Below are 18,067 nucleotides of genomic sequence, written 5' to 3' on the forward strand. Positions count from 1 at the left end.
ATGTTTTTTCTTATAATGTTTCCATGCATTCACCATTTCTTCATACAATTAAAATAGTGCTATGTCTGTTCTTTTTAAATGATGATTTTATGGTTTTTCTATGTAGGCCTTGGAAGCAGCCCTGACAAGTGTATTATTTCCTTCTACTAACGTAGGCCTAAAAGGATGTATTTTGTCCTTTATTTTGTTATAAAATGCTGATTTATTTGTTTCCTTTGGCCGAAGTCTCCTTTTATGATAGAGTATTCTTTCTATGAATGATATTGACAATTTTGTTGCAAACGAACATGGAAGTGAGCGCGCGGATGTACAAATTATAGCGTGCTTCAAGTTTTAATGTGCTTTCCATTTCCGAGGTAGGTTAACATTTTATAAAGGAAACAAAGGTGGTTTGTCACAGTTCCGGATGATTTGGACTGGAGAATAATCATGTCACTATCACACCATGGATCCTAACCAATGGAAATGTGTAAACCGGTGAAGAAGATAGATCTGAGGTTTTGAACTTGAAACAGTTTGAGGTATAAGTACTCTGTGGAAAGAAACGAACTCTGGTCTGGCTCTGTTCATCTTTGCGAGACGTGCTATTGCTGCTGCTGCTGCTGCCGCCGGCTGATTATTTCCCTTGCATTTCTGGACGTGACAGGCTGTTGGTTCAAACCTTGATTCCCCTGAGCTGAACTATCCTGATTATCTCTTTGCGCAACATCGGCTGATGGTGTTGCACAGGCTATACCTTTCCAATTGAAAGGTTGCCTATTTACATACTTTTGCATGCTGTGCATTAGTTCATTGATCTAGGTTCGTATGAAATCTCGAATTGCATTCTGAATTTGCAATGTGTATTTATCTATTTGTCTCTCTCTCTCTCTCCTTATGTCAGTAATTGATTTGTGATGTATTTTACTAATATTGCATTTTATTGTGATTTTACCTGTATTCATTGAATTAGGCAAAGTACTGATGTTCTAATGTATTTTTGTGTATTGACGATTCATATTTGAAGTTTAGATAAAAGTACCTTGATAAATATACTGAGTTTGTCCTTATTGACGAGTGCTATTTGATATGTTATTGTTAGACTGAAGTTGGTTAGGCATTTTCTTCATTATAGGTCCTCTTGAGAAAATTGCATCCATCTCTAATTATCTACGTCCCTATTAGCTCCTAAAAAGAGCACCCCAAAGTTTTGTAAGTTATTGTAGAGTTTCGCTGGGCCCAAACTCTTTGGTTATTTTGTATTGTAATTTGGTTCATGGTTTATTAGATGACATTGTAAATGTTTAACATTTTACACCACTTCCGCTGGATCAACCTCACTTATTACACCACTTGTGACATGTTAAATGACACCACTGATATCACAGAGGAGTTCACTGCCGCCATCACTGATTACATCATACAATCATTGTGGGTTGCAGCTGCGCTGGCTCCTTGCCTTGGAGGGTCTGTCAGAGGGGACTCGGATTGAATATGGATGACCCCAGATGCCTGGACCTAAGTGGGGTCCCCTGAAGCGCGTGTAATGGGCTGGGTTGGCAATAACTATTTGCATATTCTATCCTGGAACATTTAGGGCCAGGCCAACAAAACAGAGGACGATGACTGGTTGAGGTTCATTCAGCAATTTTCCGTAGGTTGTTTCCAGAAAACATGGGCCCTTGAGGTAGTCAGTGTAAATGGATTTCCTGATAACAGTATCCAGGCAGCAAGAAACAAGAAGGGGCATCCCTCAGGGGGGCTTGCCATCTGGGTTTACTGCAAATTGAAATGTAGAATGGAACATCTGGGGGTAGCTATACTGACACCCACTGTTCACCATGTGATGATCTGGTTAACAAGCCCGAAAGGTGGAGTGGTTGACAGACTGAATGTTTATATCCCACTGGGATGGTCTCCATCTGTTTGTGTGATTTCGGAGAATTTTGTCTCCTATATCGGGTATTAAGGAGGAGGTGGCAAATCGAAGCCAATAAAGGAGGGGAAATTGGGGAAGTACCTGTTATTGATATGTGGAGGTTTTAAAACGCAACCATCTGATGCGATCATTAACAGCAAGGTCCTAATGGAAGAGCGTTGTTTCGGTATCCAAGAAATAGCAATGACCAATATCCAACTTACTAAAATGACGGCTGCATTCTCTGATCTCGTGATAAATTAGAAGCTGCACTTTATGAAGGTCCATACCTCTTCAGATAGTACTGTCATGACGACCTTTGATAACAGAAAAAGCCCAACATTAATTGACTATATTTTAATCAATATAAAGAGATGGGATTGTGTGTGTGATCTGACAGCAGTTAGAATGGTGGAGAGCAATCATGATCCTGTGGTACTCTGCTTAAAGCGCTGCTTAAAGCTGTGCTCAAGTTGGCCTGGCATGGTGAAATGTTGAGGAAGGGAATTTAGGGCCAAAAAGTGCCCCATCCAATAGCAGAAGGCGAATAAGATGGAGTATTGAGAAATATAATTTTGAACTGCCACTGTTGGAAGACATAATGGTTAGATTCAGATTTATAATTATGGATTCCCTGTGTGTCGACAGTGAGGAAGTTATAGCAGCTTATAAGGGGTTGATGAAGGAGCCGACAGCCCTATGGTCTTAGCCCTCTGATACTAAAGGGAGGGAGGCAACGTGCTGAGGCTGGTTAGTACAACGAAGAACGTTGTAAAATGAAGGGAGCTGTCTCTTTTCTCCTTAGTACGGCGTTATTCAAGCCCGGAAAGTGAATTGCTGTTCCGAGAGTGTAGGGGTGTGTATAAACACATTCTAATAGCTAGGAAACTGTTACATCAATTAGCCTTCTGCAAGAAACTGAGGGGGGCCTCATACTAGAAAAATATTAGAAGATTCTGGGAATTGGTAACACAGGTTGAGAAAGGGACAGTAAATAGTATAGAAACCCATATCGGTCCATCGGTGTGGATTAGACATTTTAGCACTCTGTACAGTACTAAGCCCATAGGACCACCTGACGCTGATCCTCCCCAGGAGAGCTCTTGTATTGGTCCGCAAGCAATTGATACTTTTGCACCCGAGGTTGAGAGAGCACTAAAAGGAAGGAAACGACACAAGGCCCTAGGCCCTGACTTAGTACTCATTGAGATTTACCTGTGGGCTAGCATACTTACTAAAGTGTTTAATGCAGCACTAGCCAGTAATTCTGTGCCACCCTCATGGCGCTCTGCCATCACTGTGCCAATCTATAAGATTAGGATAGCCCAACTAACTATTGTCTGGCCTCACTTCTAGATTGGGCATGCAAAGTGCTAGTTAAAGTCCTGTTAAATCGTCGCCAGGGATGGGTAGATACTCATACCATCTTGAATGAAGTCCAAGCTGGCTTTTGTCCGTGGACAGGGATCATTGATCAGGCACTCTGACTACATATGATTAACAATAAGTTCACAATAGTTAGGAAGACATCACTGTATCTTACATTGATATTTTTGAAAGCAGCTTTCCGCTAGTTGATAGAGAGAAGCTATGCAGATCCCTGGTAGATTTAGGAGTAGATTCGACATTGGCTATAAAAGCTTTCCCTACTAGTATTACGGCTAGAGGCAGGTACAGCCCAGGTGGGGAATGTACTGAACCTTTCCTGGTCGAGAAGGGTGTCCGGCAAGGGTGTATGCTGGAACCTTTACTTTTTAATCTCTTTTTGAATGATGCAGCCGAATACTTGCTGGAAGACTCTTTAGATGTCCCAAAAATAGCTGGAAGAAGCAATCAGCCACTGCTTTATGCAAATAATGTGGTACTGATGGTGCGAACAGAGAATGGCACTCATAGGCTACTAAAGCGCTTTGAGAAGTACTGCGCCAACAAGTCCTTGACTAGTAATGGTAGCAAAATAAAGAGTATGTTACTAAGGCCATCGCCTGGTATTAAGCGGAACCCTATGATTGAAGGTGCACCTTTAGAAATTGTCAACAGTTTGACTACTTCAGATTTTCAGGGAATTTACAGTGGAGCAACCGTTTGCAGAAGGCAGCCCTAGTTCTGCGACAAATGGCAGGTGCCGTACTGAAATTTAGACACAAAGCTGGTCCCAAAAGCATTAGTGTAATTCTGCAGATATACAAGCAATGGGCAGTGGCGACTGCTATCTATGGGGCAGAGCTCTGGGGGTACATGAATGTGCGATCACTTCAAGTGGCTGAGTAACAACTTTCTCAGAGCTCTGCTGAGGTTGGGGCCTGGTACCCCCTAGCGGCACTTTACGTGGAATAACATTTTACTCCGATATCAGAGCTTTAAGGCCAGTTCTTTGTTGGGTTAGGTTGATAAGAAATCCCAAGACAGCTATATATTTAAAAACCTTAGAAGAATCTATCTACACCAACAAGTGCAGTAGAAGCACATGGCAATCTCATGTACAGAATACACTAAGCGACCTGCAGATGGAATTCCTATGGGTAGCCCCCTGTAAACTTAGACAGGACACTGTAGACATAATCTAAGAACGGTTAAATGTATATATGCTGATGAAGAAGAATCTGCAGTAAAGGCCAGGGTCTATTGCACACAACTATTAAAGTAACACCCATGGTGCCACTTGCACTGGGTACTTGTAAGTGTTATACCTTGAGTTGAAGAGAACGTTGTACGTAAAGCACAGGCTGGGTATCCTGCTGACTAGGGGTTGCCTACCCCGAATTTTCAGGCTTGTCGCAGGATCTGAGTGCTGCAATTGTAACTTTGGTGGGATAGATAACCCAACCCATTTTCTTTTGTTTTGTAATAAATCTGATTCCACCCGGCATCATTGGCTTCTCCCCCTCTTTAAAGCTTATGAAGCTAGATGTGTTAAGTCAGCAATGGCACTGTGCATGAGGTAGGACGCCTAATGGCATCCTACCTAATGGTTAATTCAGTAGCGTCATTTTTTTGGGTGGCTTGACCCAGTCTGCGAGAACTAGTCACCGTGTTATGGATCAGTTCAGCCTGTTACCTTAAGAGGCTTTGCACATCATGTAATGTGCTGCTAGCCCTGGTTCATACCATGTAAATTATATAAATTGTATGAGTATCCAATGAGAAGGCTGACTGATTATATTTGTGGGACCGGCCTCGTGGCGTGGACCCCCCTGACCATTAGTCCCCCCAACCCGACTCATGCAAACCCCTTAACCCTGGTTATAGACCCCCGGCCCCCATGTCCCGATGTTCCGATGGCCGACCGGGCCCCAGCGAAACCTAGACCTTAGACACGCCATGCCCGGCCAAGGGAGAGGGAACCCCCCAAGCAAGACAATGAGGAGTAGTCTCTGTCGCACCTCTGACCTCCTCTCAATGGAGGGTTTCGATCGCCCTCCGGGCCCCCAGGGAGCTGGCTCCCCGCATGCTGGGTGTCTGGAGTCCCTCCCGGCCCTACTTCAAAGGATCAAAGAGCCGAGCAGCAGGAAATCCCAACACTCCGCCCCCCGACGCCAAGACCCCTCTCTGTGAGGACGCTGGACTTCAAAGGGAAGAAGGCGTATAACAGAGGGTGCTGAGGGGACTGGGGCAGAGAAGACCTGGAACTACGAGAGCCCTGCGGACCTGGTCGCGGCTCGACGAAACCTGAAGGAAAGACGCTACCTGATCCTTGGAAACCACCTGAGCCCTGCTGACGCCGTTGCGGCTTCCGAGAACACTAAGAACACTGGAGCCCTGCTGAGAGACTCGCGGCTTCCCCCGACCCTAAGACCATCGAAGCCTGCTGAGAGACTCGCGGCTCCCACCGACTCAAGCCCGGCTGAGCCTGCCGAGTGAATCGCGGCTCCCCGAAGATCACCCGATCGACAGTTCCTTTCCGCCAGAGCCCTGCGGACGTGGTCGCGGCTCGAGAATACACTGGTCCGGCTGGACCCGAGACTGCACCGTGTCCCCCGGCTCGAGGATTGAGAGCTGTGCGAAGGATACTCGGCATTGACTCTGAACCAAGAACTGTCCCGCTACCCCAACCCCCCTGTGAAGGAATTACCAAGCTTATTGTACCGACCAAAGACTACCTTGCGGATCATAAAGGTCCAACGAATCTTAGATAAAGATCTCCGTCTACTGAAACCTACTGTGTGGTGTCTCTTTGTCAAGTAGTGCAAGCTCAGCGCGTGCGAGCCTAAGTACGAGACCCCCCTTCCTGAAGGGGCCTCACCGCCGGTGCTCGGCCTGGTTCTGGGAGAGGCGGGTCACGGGGTGGTCAGGAACGTGTTCTGTAACCCCCCTGGGATCGCCCCTTCCAACATTTGGTGGCAGGCGACGGGATCCGAGCCGACACCTAGTGATCGCACAGTAAACGGCTGACGCACTACCGAACAAAGATGGAAGAAGGAGCCGACATGAGTACCACAGGAACCAACGGGAGCCCTACGTTCCGAGAGGACCGGTTGGAAGAGTATACTCACCGAGAACTAAAACAGTTTTGCAAAGACCTAGGAATCGCTACCACCGGATTAAGCACAAAAGAAGATTTCCAGAAAGCATTGAAAGCCGGAATAGAGTCCGGAGCTTCCCCTTCCCAATCCGAAGGAAACGCTGAGAGGGGGAACGGCCGAACGAACTTCGAAGCACCCCGGTGAGGAGCAACGCCCCAGAGGGGGGCCTATCCCCGAAGGAACTAGCGGACCGGGAAAGGGGCCGCAGCCATGAACTCGAACTGGCCAAGTTTAAGATAGAGGGAGAGCTAAAATTGGCAGAAAAAAAGTCAGCTGTAGAGCAGTTACGCCTACAAGGGGAACTAGAGGAAAAGAAACGCCAGCGAGAACACAAAGAAAGAAAACTTCAACTGGAACACGAGCGCAGCCTAAAAGAGATCGAACTCAAAGCCAAGAATAAGGAATCCAACCCCTCGGGGAATCAAGAGACCTCTCCCCCAATGGAACCGAAGGTACACATCCCCAAGGATGTGGTGAAAGAGTATTAAAAAAACGACAACATCCAGCAATGGTTCAAGGCCTACGAAGTCGCCATGACCTCCCACCGAGTTCCACGGAAGGATTGGGGGGCTGGCCTGTGGGGCCGGTTCCTGAGTGAGGGGAGAGACACCCTGCTGGACCTACCTTCCACCGTGCTAAATTCTTACAGCCACATGAAAGAGGCCTTACTAGCGAGATATGGACTCACCCCCGAGATGTACCAGAGACTGCAAAAAGATACCCGGTACTACGTGGGTGGAGTACGTAAACTTTTACAGCAGAGCCTTGGACGGGTGGATCAAGGGCAGCAAGGTCTCCACCTTTGAGGAATTGTTCGACCTAATCGCTTGGGAACATTTGTCCGCCAATTGCTTTGTAGAGTTACGCCAGCACCTCCTCGACAGCAAGCTCACAGATCCTTAGAAACTGGCTGTTGAAGCTGACCGCTGGGTGCACACCCGGCCCCCCCGGGGCCCCGTGGGGGACTACGGCCGCCACAGTCAGGGGCCTCCCTGCCAGAGGGGTGGGGGGAACCAGGGAAGACAGAGGGACTTCCAGGCAGGCCCCCAGCATAGTCCCCCCAGAAACCAACCCCCGCACTTCCCAGCACCACCTCCAGCCAGCACGGGGCCCTCGGGGAGACAGGGACCCCGAGTCAAGATCACCTGTTACCGATACCAACAGACTGGTCACTATGCCAGTGACCCCCAATGTCCCATGTACCAACGGGCAGCAGCGACCGCTCCCCCAGCCCGACAGATGGCCACCGTGGCCCTAGGGGAGGAGATGGAGGACACCGAGGAGTGGGAGCCGGCAGCCATGGCCCTTGTCTCCCTAGGAGACCGAGAGATGGTTCCCGGAACTCCCTTACCCGCCAACACCAAGAAATACCGACAGCAGGTGACAGTCAACGGACACCGAGTCGAGGCCCTCCGCGACACCGGGGCGAGTGTCACAGCGGTCCACTGCCACCTGGTCGCCGAAGACCAGATACTACCCGACGTCTTCTGTCCGGTTATATCCTCGGACAATTCCGAGAGCCTCTGCAGGATGGCCCTGGTACCCTTCAAGTGGGGGGGAGTAACCGGTAAATTGAGAGTGGCCGTCCGAACCTCCCAGCCAGTGGACTGCCTCCTGGGCAACGATCTCGAGAGCTCCCTGTGGGGACAGGTGGAACGAAGGACCCACCTAGGAATGATGGGCCTACCCGAATGGGTGTGCGCCACCACGCGCTCCATGTCAGCCAAATCGCCTTCCCTCGAGGGAGGTGAGGCCCCAACCCTGAACCCAGTCGCCATCCCCGAGGGACGGGACGGGCTACCCGAGCCCAGTGACCTCCCCCCAGAAGGGGAACCCGTCCCCGACGACGGACCATTATATCGGAACCCCGAGCAAATGACAGAGCTAGGTGACCTACCCGAGTTGGCGCAATGGCGCTTCGAGGGAGGCCCCTCCCGGGAGGAGTTCTGCAGAGAACAAGCCACCTGCCCTTCCCTCATCGGACTCAGGCAGCAGGCCGAAGCCCAGGCGGGGGGCGACCGGTCCGGAACCCATTGGGTGTATTGGGAAAACGACCTCCTGTACAGTGAGCAGAAGTCTGCCGAGCTAGGATCGGCCCGGGTACTGGTGGTACCCCTGCGCTTCCGAGACTTACTCCTGGGCCTAGCCCATGATGTGCCCCTGGCGGGACACCTGGGCCAAGACAAAACCTATCATCGCTTAGTCACCCACTTCTATTGGCCCAAGATGCGAGCTAATGTCGAGGCCCACTGTAAGTCATGTCCCACGTGCCAGGCCAGCGGAGAAAGTGGCGGGAAGCGCAAGGCGCCCCTACAACCCTTCCCTGTCGTTAGTACCCCCTTTGAGCGGGTGGGGATAGACATCGTGGGACCTCTAGATCCAAGGACCGCCCAGGGCCACCGGTTCATCCTCGTACTGGTGGACCATGCCACCCGCTACCCCGAGGCCATTCCCCTCCGAACCGTGACGGCTCCCGTGGTGGGACGAGCCTTGATGGGGATATTCTCCCACGTGGGGTTCCCTCGCGAGGTCGTGAGTGATCGCGACACTAACTTTATCTCGAAGTACATGAAGTCCTTATGGCAGCAATGTGGGGTATCGTACAAATTCACCACCCCGTACCATCCCCAAGGCAACGGTCTAGTAGAACGGTTTAACCAGACCCTGAAGAGGATGATCATGGGCCTCGAGGAGCCCCTCCGGCGCAGGTGGGACGTTCTCCTTCCCTGCCTCCTGTTCGCCTACCGGGAAGTCCCCCAAAAATCCCTGGGGTTCAGCCCATTCGAATTGCTTTACGGGCACCCCGTCCGGAGACCCCTGAGCCTGGTCAAGGAGGGCTGGGAGACCGACCCCGAGGCACCCCCCCCAGGATGTATTCCGCTACATCCTGGCGCTCCGCAACCAGACTCGGAAATTCCGAGAGCTCGCTGAAGCCAATCTCGAGACTAGTCAGGAGGAGATGAAGCGCTGGTATGACCAGAATGCCACTCTGGTCGAGTTCCAGCCGGGCCAACAGGTCTGGGTGATGGCCCCGGTGAAACCCTGCGCCCTCCAAGACAAATGGACTTGACCCTTCAAGGTCATAGCGCGAAAGAGTCAAGTCACTTATTTAGTTGACGTCCAGTCCCCTCGGAACCCCCTCCGGGTCCTCCACGTGAACCGCCTCAAACCTCACTTCGTGAGGACGGAATTGAGTCTGCTCCTGGCCACCGACGATGGGACCGAGGAGGACACCGAGCCCCTCCCGGACCTCCTGTGCGCTAAGGAAACCGATGGTTCTATTGAAGGAGTGAGACTCTCCTCCTCCTTCACCCCCCAACAATACGATGATTGTCGCCAGCTATTGGGGCAATTTGCAGACCTCTTCTCCCTCACCCCCAGGATCACCGACTGGTGTGTCCACGACGTGGATACCGGAGACAGCCCGCCAGTACGGCACAGAGCCTACCGTGTCCCTGACAGGGTCCGGACCTGCATCCAGGCCGAGGTAGCCAAAATGCTAGCCCTAGGGGTGGTCGAGCCCTCCGACAGTCCCTGGGCCAGCCCCGTGGTACTGGTTCCGAAATCAGCGGCCCCTGGGGTCGCCCCTGAACTAAGGTTCTGTGTAGACTACCGGGGGCTCAACGCGGTCACCCGAGCCGCCGCTCACCCTATTCCCCGCGCCGACGAGCTTATTGACCGCCTTGGGGCTGTTCGCTACCTCAGCACCTTCGACTTGACCTGCGGATACTGGCAAATTGCGCTCACCGAGGGAGCCAAGGAGCGGTCCGCCTTCTCCACCCCCGATAGACGCTATCGCTTCCGAGTCATGCCCTTTGGAATGAAAAATGCCCCGGCCACCTTCCAGCGGCTGATCAACAGGGTCCTGGCCGGGCTGGAAGAATTCAGCGCCGCGTACCTAGACGACATTGTGGTGTTCAGCTCCCAATGGACCGCACACCTCCAGCACCTCCGACAGGTGCTGGTGGCCCCGCGCCAAGCGGGCCTAACCGTCAAAGCCAGCAAATGCCAAATAGGACAAAGTTCAGTGGTTTACCTGGGGCACCAGGTCGGGAGCGGGCTGGTCGCCCCCCTTCAGCCCAAGATCGACGCCATCCTGGCCTGGGAACCCCCTGCGACTCAGACAGAAGTTCGGGCCTTCCTAGGCCTCACCGGCTACTACCAAAGGTTCATTAAAAACTATGGCAGCATAGTAGGCCCCCTCACAGAGCTAACCTCCAAGAGACAGCCGAAAAAAGTACAATGGACCCCCCCTGCCAAGAGGCGTTCGACGCCCTAAAAACCGCCAGGTGTACTGCCCCCGTGCTCCAAGCCCCCGACTACTCCAAGGAATTTGTAGTCCAGACGGACGCCTCGGAGCATGGCATCGGGGCCATCCTCTCACAACTCAACGAGAAGGGTCTAGACCAGCCCGTAGCCTTCATTATCTGGAGGCTACTACCCCGTGAACGACGGTGGAGCACCATTGAAAGAGAGGCCTTCGCAGTAGTCTGGGCACTAAAGAAACTATGGCCATACTTGTTCAGAACCCACTTCCGAGTCCAAACAGATCATCGACCCTTACGGTGGCTGATGCAAATGAAAGGAGAGAACCCCAAACTGCTGCGATGGTCGATCTCCCTCCAGGGGATGGACTTCACCGTAGAGCATCGCCCAGGTACTGACCACGCCAACGCTGACGGTCTGTCCCGATTCTTCTGCCTCAGCGACGAGAACCCCCAAGTTCTCCCCGACTCTCAGCTGGGGGGGATGCGTGTGGGACCGGCCTCGTGGCGTGGACCCCCCTGACCATTAGTCCCCCCAACCCGACTCATGCAACCGCCCTGATCCCTGGTTATAGACCCCCGGCCCCCATGTCCCGATGTTCCGATGGCCGACCCAGGGCCCCAGCGAAACCTAGACCTTAGACGCGCCATGCCCGGCCAAGGGAGAGGGAACCCCCCCAAGCAAGGCAGGGAGGAGTAGTCTCTGTCGCACCTCTGACCTCCTCTCAATGGAGGGTTTCGATCGCCCTCTGGGCCCCCAGGGAGCTGGCTCCCCGCATGCTGGGTGTCTGGAGTCCCTCCCGGCCCTACTTCAAAGGATCAAAGAGCCGAGCGGCAGGAAATCCCAACACACCGCCCCCCGACGCCAAGACCCCTCTCTGTGAGGACGCTGGACTTCAAAGGGAAGAAGGCGTATAACAGAGGGTGCTGAGGGGACTGGGGCAGAGAAGACCTGGAACTACGAGAGCCCTGCGGACCTGGTTGCGGCTCGACGAAACCTGAAGGAAAGACGCTACCTGATCCTTGGAAACTACCTGAGCCCTGCTGACGCCGTCGCGGCTCCCGAGAACACTAAGAACACTGGAGCCCTGCTGAGAGACTCGCGGCTTCTCCCGACCCTAAGACCATCGAAGCCTGCTGAGAGACTCGCGGCTCCCACCGACTCAAGCCCGGCTGAGCCTGCCGAGTGAATCGCGGCTCCCCGAAGATCACCCGATCGACAGTTCCTTTCCGTCAGAGCCCTGCGGACGTGGTCGCGGCTCGAGAATACACTGGTCCGGCTGGACCCGAGACTGCACCGTGTACCCCGGCTCGAGGATTGAGAGCTGTGAGAAGGATACTCGGCATTGACTCTGAACCAAGAACTGTCCCGCTACCCCAACCCCCCTGTGAAGGAATTACCAAGCTTATTGTACCGACCAAAGACTACCTTGCGGATCATAAAGGTCCAACGAATCTTAGATAAAGATCTCCGTCTACTGAAACCTACTGTGTGGTGTCTCTTTGTCAAGTAGTGCAAGCTCAGCGCGTGCGAGCCTAAGTACGAGACCCCCCTTCCTGAAGGGGCCTCACCGCCTGTGCTCGGCCTGGTTCTGGGAGAGGCGGGTCACGGGGTGGTCAGGAACGTGTTCTGTAACCCCCCTGGGATCGCCCCTTCCAACAATATTGGTATGGTAAATATTATTAAAATGTTCTATTCCTCACACTTGCACTTTCATTGTTCATGAATTTAGTGACTGGCAGGCTGGGACGCAATGCTTAGTTGTGGTACAGTTTATATCACTTAAGTGTTTTACTATCTGCACTTGGATTTTTATGCATTTAATTAATTAGATGTCTGCTGTGTTCTAATCCGATGCTGTACTTAACTGTGATTGCGTTTTTCCACAATATGGATTTTGAAAATGTTTGCAAAAAATTTCAATTATATTTATTGTGTTTTTTTATAAGCAATTTTATTGAGGAGCGTCGCCAAACTACTTTCTCGCAATTTTAAGTTATTACCATTTTATGTTTACGTTGCGGGCGGGCTGGTGGGTTTTCAGGGCTGCTCTGCTCTCAGAGCAGGGCAGGGGAGGGGTGGTGTGCCCAATCCTGAGTGCCCAAAGACTGTTTGGTCACCCTCTCGGGCCGCCCAAACCAGTCATGCACACTCTGCCCTTCTCCATGTAGGCTGCATTGAAGCCTGCATGGAGAACATACCCACCCCATAAGCCCCTAGCTGGGTGCCGTGATTGGCTTAGGGGAGGAAGCCTGGCTGCCTGCTTCCTGTTCCTGTCCAAAGCAGGAGAGCAGGAGCCGAGAAGACACGGGACCCGGCCTCAAGGTAAGGTTAAATTATTATTTTTATCAACCCCCCCTGCGTAACATCCCCGCGCGCCTGCCCCCCCCCACCTTGCGAGCCATGCCCGCTGCGACTGATAGATACATTGCCACCAGAAGACATATTTAGCACAATTTCATTTTAATCATTCCAATTGTCCCAGCCACCTGCCCCATACCCTTTCATGCTTCCTAGGGCAGCCTCTCGCTTAATAAATCTGTTTCTCTCGCATCACACACAAATGCAAACCCTATGCCAATTTATTGTGTTTTATCTGCGTTTCTATAATTGTATGGCAGTCAGCTGAAACAATAAACTTTGACTTGACATGCAATCATTGTGACACCATCCTAAATTGTGACCTTGAGGTAATTCAGCACTCTACACCAAAGGCAAGTGTCCATTTACCTTAATGGAATTACCCTCATAAAGACTTCACGTACCCGCAACTTTAAGTCAAGTGGTATACATATGCCATTGTAAAGACACCTTCTTTTATGCCCTATGGACAATACTTCATAATTAAGCAAAATAGACTACACACTTTCCTGAAATGATTATAACGGTCTACAACCTTAAAGCCATGCATACAACACTGGTATAAGATAAACCACCACTAAGTGGGGCATCCCTGCATCCTACATTATTCATGTGTGCCACACTTTTGTCATAATGTCAGAATGCTAGTACTCTAATTGTTCTTTAGAACCTAGTGGTAAAGCTGTGGATGACCACAGGCTGATGCTGGTTTGAAAGTACGTTTCAGTCTGCTTGTCAGAATGCTTTATTGACATGCTTGAGAAAGATATTTTGGGAACTCAACGTGTCCTCATTCTATCTTTCAAAAGCCTGAACAATTATTTCTATGACAAAACAAACCCCAACAATTTATTAATTTCTGAAGAAAACACTTTATGTTTTACAGCCTTGATTCCATCGAGATGGCCTCAGGTGTGCCCTAGGTTTATCAAACATACAGAATCTTAGTGCTCTATTTGTTCATTAGCACACTGGGAAGCTGCAGTAAAACACTGGGGAGCCACCTGACAAGATGCTGCTGTTAGAAGTCCACATTTACTCCTCATATCAGAAATAATTCTCACATGGCTGAGGAAGATGGTGTGAAATTATGGAAAATTTGCTCTCGTTTAGGCATCTGCAGCAACTCCTATAACCTCTATGAGAAAACCATGAGAGAAAACAGTTTACTCTCAAACATGGTTCATCAAATCCAAGCAATCACCTTAAAGCGTACCACAATTCCTAAAATTAGGGTGGTACTAACAAATGATTTATATTGTGACTAAAATCTTTTACCACACTTTAAATGTTCTCCATTTTGTGTCCCTCTCTTGTATGTGGTTTGGTTTCTTGCACATTTTATATTGTTGTCCTTGTTACTTTATTGGAACTTGGAATTCCACTTTATTCCATGTTCTTCCTTGGTTATCATTCGTGCCTCCGCAGCCCGTGGGACGGTTGCTTCTATCCTTTCCTTCCTTGTGGCCTATTGCTGTAATGGAATAAACTTCAGCTTTTCATTTTCTCCACCGCTTCCTGTTGCTTATTACAAGGATAATGCAACAGATTGGCGACGAGGACGAGTACATAATAGGCCCAATCAAATCAAAGGGGGTGATGGAAGTTTGGAATATCTCTCCTCTTCCATGTATCGTTATATTCTCAATCAAAAAGTGGGGAGCGAATCCTGCTGGTCTGGGAGGATCCAAGAGTAACCACTCTATTCCCGAAACCCTCAACCAACCTTTTCAGCTGTGAGTGGCGTGTGGTTTCCACCACTGGGGTATTGTTGTTTGGGCGACATCATCATTGGGTTTCGCTCCTTGGCACTTGGTTCCCTAGGTGCGTACCGCCTCCTCTTGAAGGAGAGTACTGGTGGGATCCCTGTCACCAGCCGGTGTTGCCGGTGCACCCCCCAACCGGAGCTGGGAGCCGGGTGTCGCACGGGGGTGCGTCCAGCAGAAGATTGTGTGCGATAGCGAAAGGGTGGCTGAGCAGCGCCAGCTGGAGGGCTCGCCATGGTTCATTAAGAAGCCCCGGCCCGCGGTGGCAGTGTGACAGAGCAGCGCGGCGTGGCTCTATTCCAAACAAAGCCACCCCTTCCTCGCCCTTCTCGCCCTTCCAGGTGACTGTTGTAATTACCGGATAGCCAGACCACCATCAGATCACCAGGACACCCAAGAGTTCAGGTGAGGCGCGGTGAGTGGAGGGTGAAAAGAACTGTCGTATTGGGAGTGCATTGGAAGAGCACTGGGAGAGCCCACTCACCTGCCCGGACCTAGGCCCGCTAACTCAAAAGAAAATCCAACAGCCCAGCCATCTAGCTGGGGGAGCGGGGGAGCAGGACCACAGGTGTGAGTTACGGAGGCTGCGGAGCCAGCAGGGGGGTTTGTTTGGCGGGCCAGCAGGTGGTACCACATCAGCTCTCCACCCTACCAGCCCATCACCATCTTCCCCCTCCTCCCCCCGCAAGTGCCTTGTGTACAGACCAACCATGCGGACAAGAAACTCAGGTCTGGCTCAGCACCAAGACAACCATTGCCCACACAAAACTGCAAGGCGTAAAAAGTCTAAGATACTATATCCCCTAGGCAGAGGATGTGTTAAATCCGGGTTAAATCCCAGGGAGGGGCTGCAAATGGGCGAGTCGCCAATAGCAATTACAACCTCAACTAAAAAGACCATATATACAAGTGAAACTACTGTAACCAGTAATAGTAACAGTATCATAAGGAGCACGACCACTACTAACGGTAACAACGATATAAGAGCGTACCTTCATTATACAACCTTAGAAGGTAAATTTGGTGAACCTGGCAAAATAGTCTATACACCCCGCGCTGAAAGTACTGTAGACGCCTATAAATATGCGGACCCAAGTCTAGGTCTTCAACCAGATGTTCCACTTTCTCTGCAAATAACCATCGTCACGGGAAAAAAAGTACCAGAAACAGACCACAAGGAGCCCCAACAAGTAACCACAACTATTAATTATAGAGAGATGAAGTCCTTTCAAATGATCTACTTTCGTCCACGGCCTACTACCATAAGCTCGGTAGCAATGCTCAGTGGACGGCAGTAAGTTCAAATTTGCCTAGGGAAGACTTGGACACCCAGGCAAAACCAACTCTGAATTCCATAGAGGCACCCGACGGTCAGGAGGTAACACTCTATCAAAATGTGTCCTTCACAGAACAAGCAAAAGATCTAGAAAAACTAAAAGTATTGTTGTATCCCGAATATATCTCGCAGGGGAAATGGGACATTCTTTATAGAGGAAACCTCCTGAAGCTTTGAGTAAATATCCCAGGCTTAGAAAAAATAAAAACAACTGATATTGACAGTGTGTCTTTCTCTGCCCCTGGGCCAAGCAAGACAAATGAGACAGAGATAATTTTCGCCAATCTGGCTATGGCCGAGGCCCTGAGGGGAAATAACAAGAAACTGGAAAACTGGGGTATAAAAATCATGATCCTGTCTGCCATAAAATATCCAGCGATCCTGAAAAGCAGAGGGCCGAAGGTACAGCAGGGACCTCAAGAACCAAATGAACAGAAAAGGATGATCAGAAAGGATACAACTCGAGGAACGGGGGCAAGATGGCGGATGCGTGCGCATCCGAGTGAGCAGCAGAGTCGAGCTCGCTGCTAGAGGCTCTCACCTGTAGCTGCTGCTGAGCGCTCGCTCTCCCTTCTTTCGGTGCGGACGGAGGTGTGGGGAAGATTCCAGGTGGATCCGTGATCTACGGTGTGGTTCACGAGTATGCGGCAGGTCTCTCTATCTAAATATCGCTGTTTTTTTCAAGCTGCTTGGCGTGCTTGGCGTGTGGCGACCGTTACCACTGGGCAGCTTCTGAGGTGGACTCACTTGGGTGCTGAGCAACGGTTTTGCTGGATTCGGGACCCCTCGGTGAAACTAGGCGCCACAGACGGCTGGATCAAAACTGAAGAAGCATTGGGGAAACGAGCACATAGACGGGGGCCACTGATGGGACCTAAACCAACAACTCGGGCAGTGGCGGCGGCTGCCGCAACAGCCACTGGTAAGCCGGGTAATCATGGAATTGTTCTAAATACATCAAAAGGCGTTTCTGAACCTGTGCAGAAGGACAGTATCGTGAATAATACCTCGGCTGATCCTACCACTGCTACTCCACACAAGCTACATACAGCTGACCCGATGCATGCTGGGAGTTGTAGTGCCACTCCCGCTAAAAAAATACCCGGTATGTTTAAAAAAAATAATAAGGCATTGAATAAAGACAATCTGAAGATTAACTTGAAAGTGAAGACTATTGGTGACCCACTGGCTAATCCTGAACCCATTTCAATACATTTGAGTGATAATCCTCCTGATAATTCTCTTGTGGCTGTCAGTGACAGTACGAATGTGGAGATACCGACTCCTCTTTCCTCCTCCGGCAATGAGGCACCCCTGGTTGTTTCTAATACTGTTGTTTCTAATACTGAAGATGCTGTTAAAAAGGGTACTGCTACAGTTCAGGGGCTACCGTCAAAATCTCAGGGCATGTCTTCTGATATCATTGCTGACTCCATTGCTGGCTCCATAGCTCATGCTAACCCTCAGGAGGAGGTTGATAACATCGGGGACACGCACTCAGTTGACTCCGCAGGGAATTTTTATTCAATGTCGGATTTATCGGCTGCATTGGAGCTGGAAAGTTCAGTTCAGGATGGGGATGGGGAGTGGAGAGACGAGGCTAGTACTTCTAGCCTAACTGCCGGGGTTCAAGAAAAAACTAGCTTTACTACTGAAGAAGGGTCAGTTAATGGTGACTCTCCTTCTGCTCGAATGGAGTGGGAGGGTGAGGAAGATACCGTCCTTAGGGGGGGGGTCCTCCCCAGTAGACTTAGAAGCTGTCAAGAACCAAGGCTCTCCTGCTCTCATCTCTCCTTCTGGGAGTACTCATGCAGATCTACATGATTCGTCGCAGAGCTCTCAGACATCTGGGGTTACCTTAGATATGCTGTATCAAGTGATGGTTCAACACCGGGAAGAGACCAGAGCTGAGAACCTG

General features: G+C 50.6%; 1 long non-coding RNA gene across 1 annotated transcript in view; it reads right to left on the reverse strand.

Annotated features, from left to right (window-relative positions):
• Positions 1 to 18,067, reverse strand: part of LOC146857772 (uncharacterized) — a 73,154-nt gene that overhangs the window by 932 nt on the left and 54,155 nt on the right. The window lies entirely within an intron of this gene.

This window comes from Triturus cristatus, chromosome 3_2 (genome assembly GCF_964204655.1).
Source record: "Triturus cristatus chromosome 3_2, aTriCri1.1, whole genome shotgun sequence".
Taxonomy (NCBI): domain Eukaryota; kingdom Metazoa; phylum Chordata; class Amphibia; order Caudata; family Salamandridae; genus Triturus; species Triturus cristatus.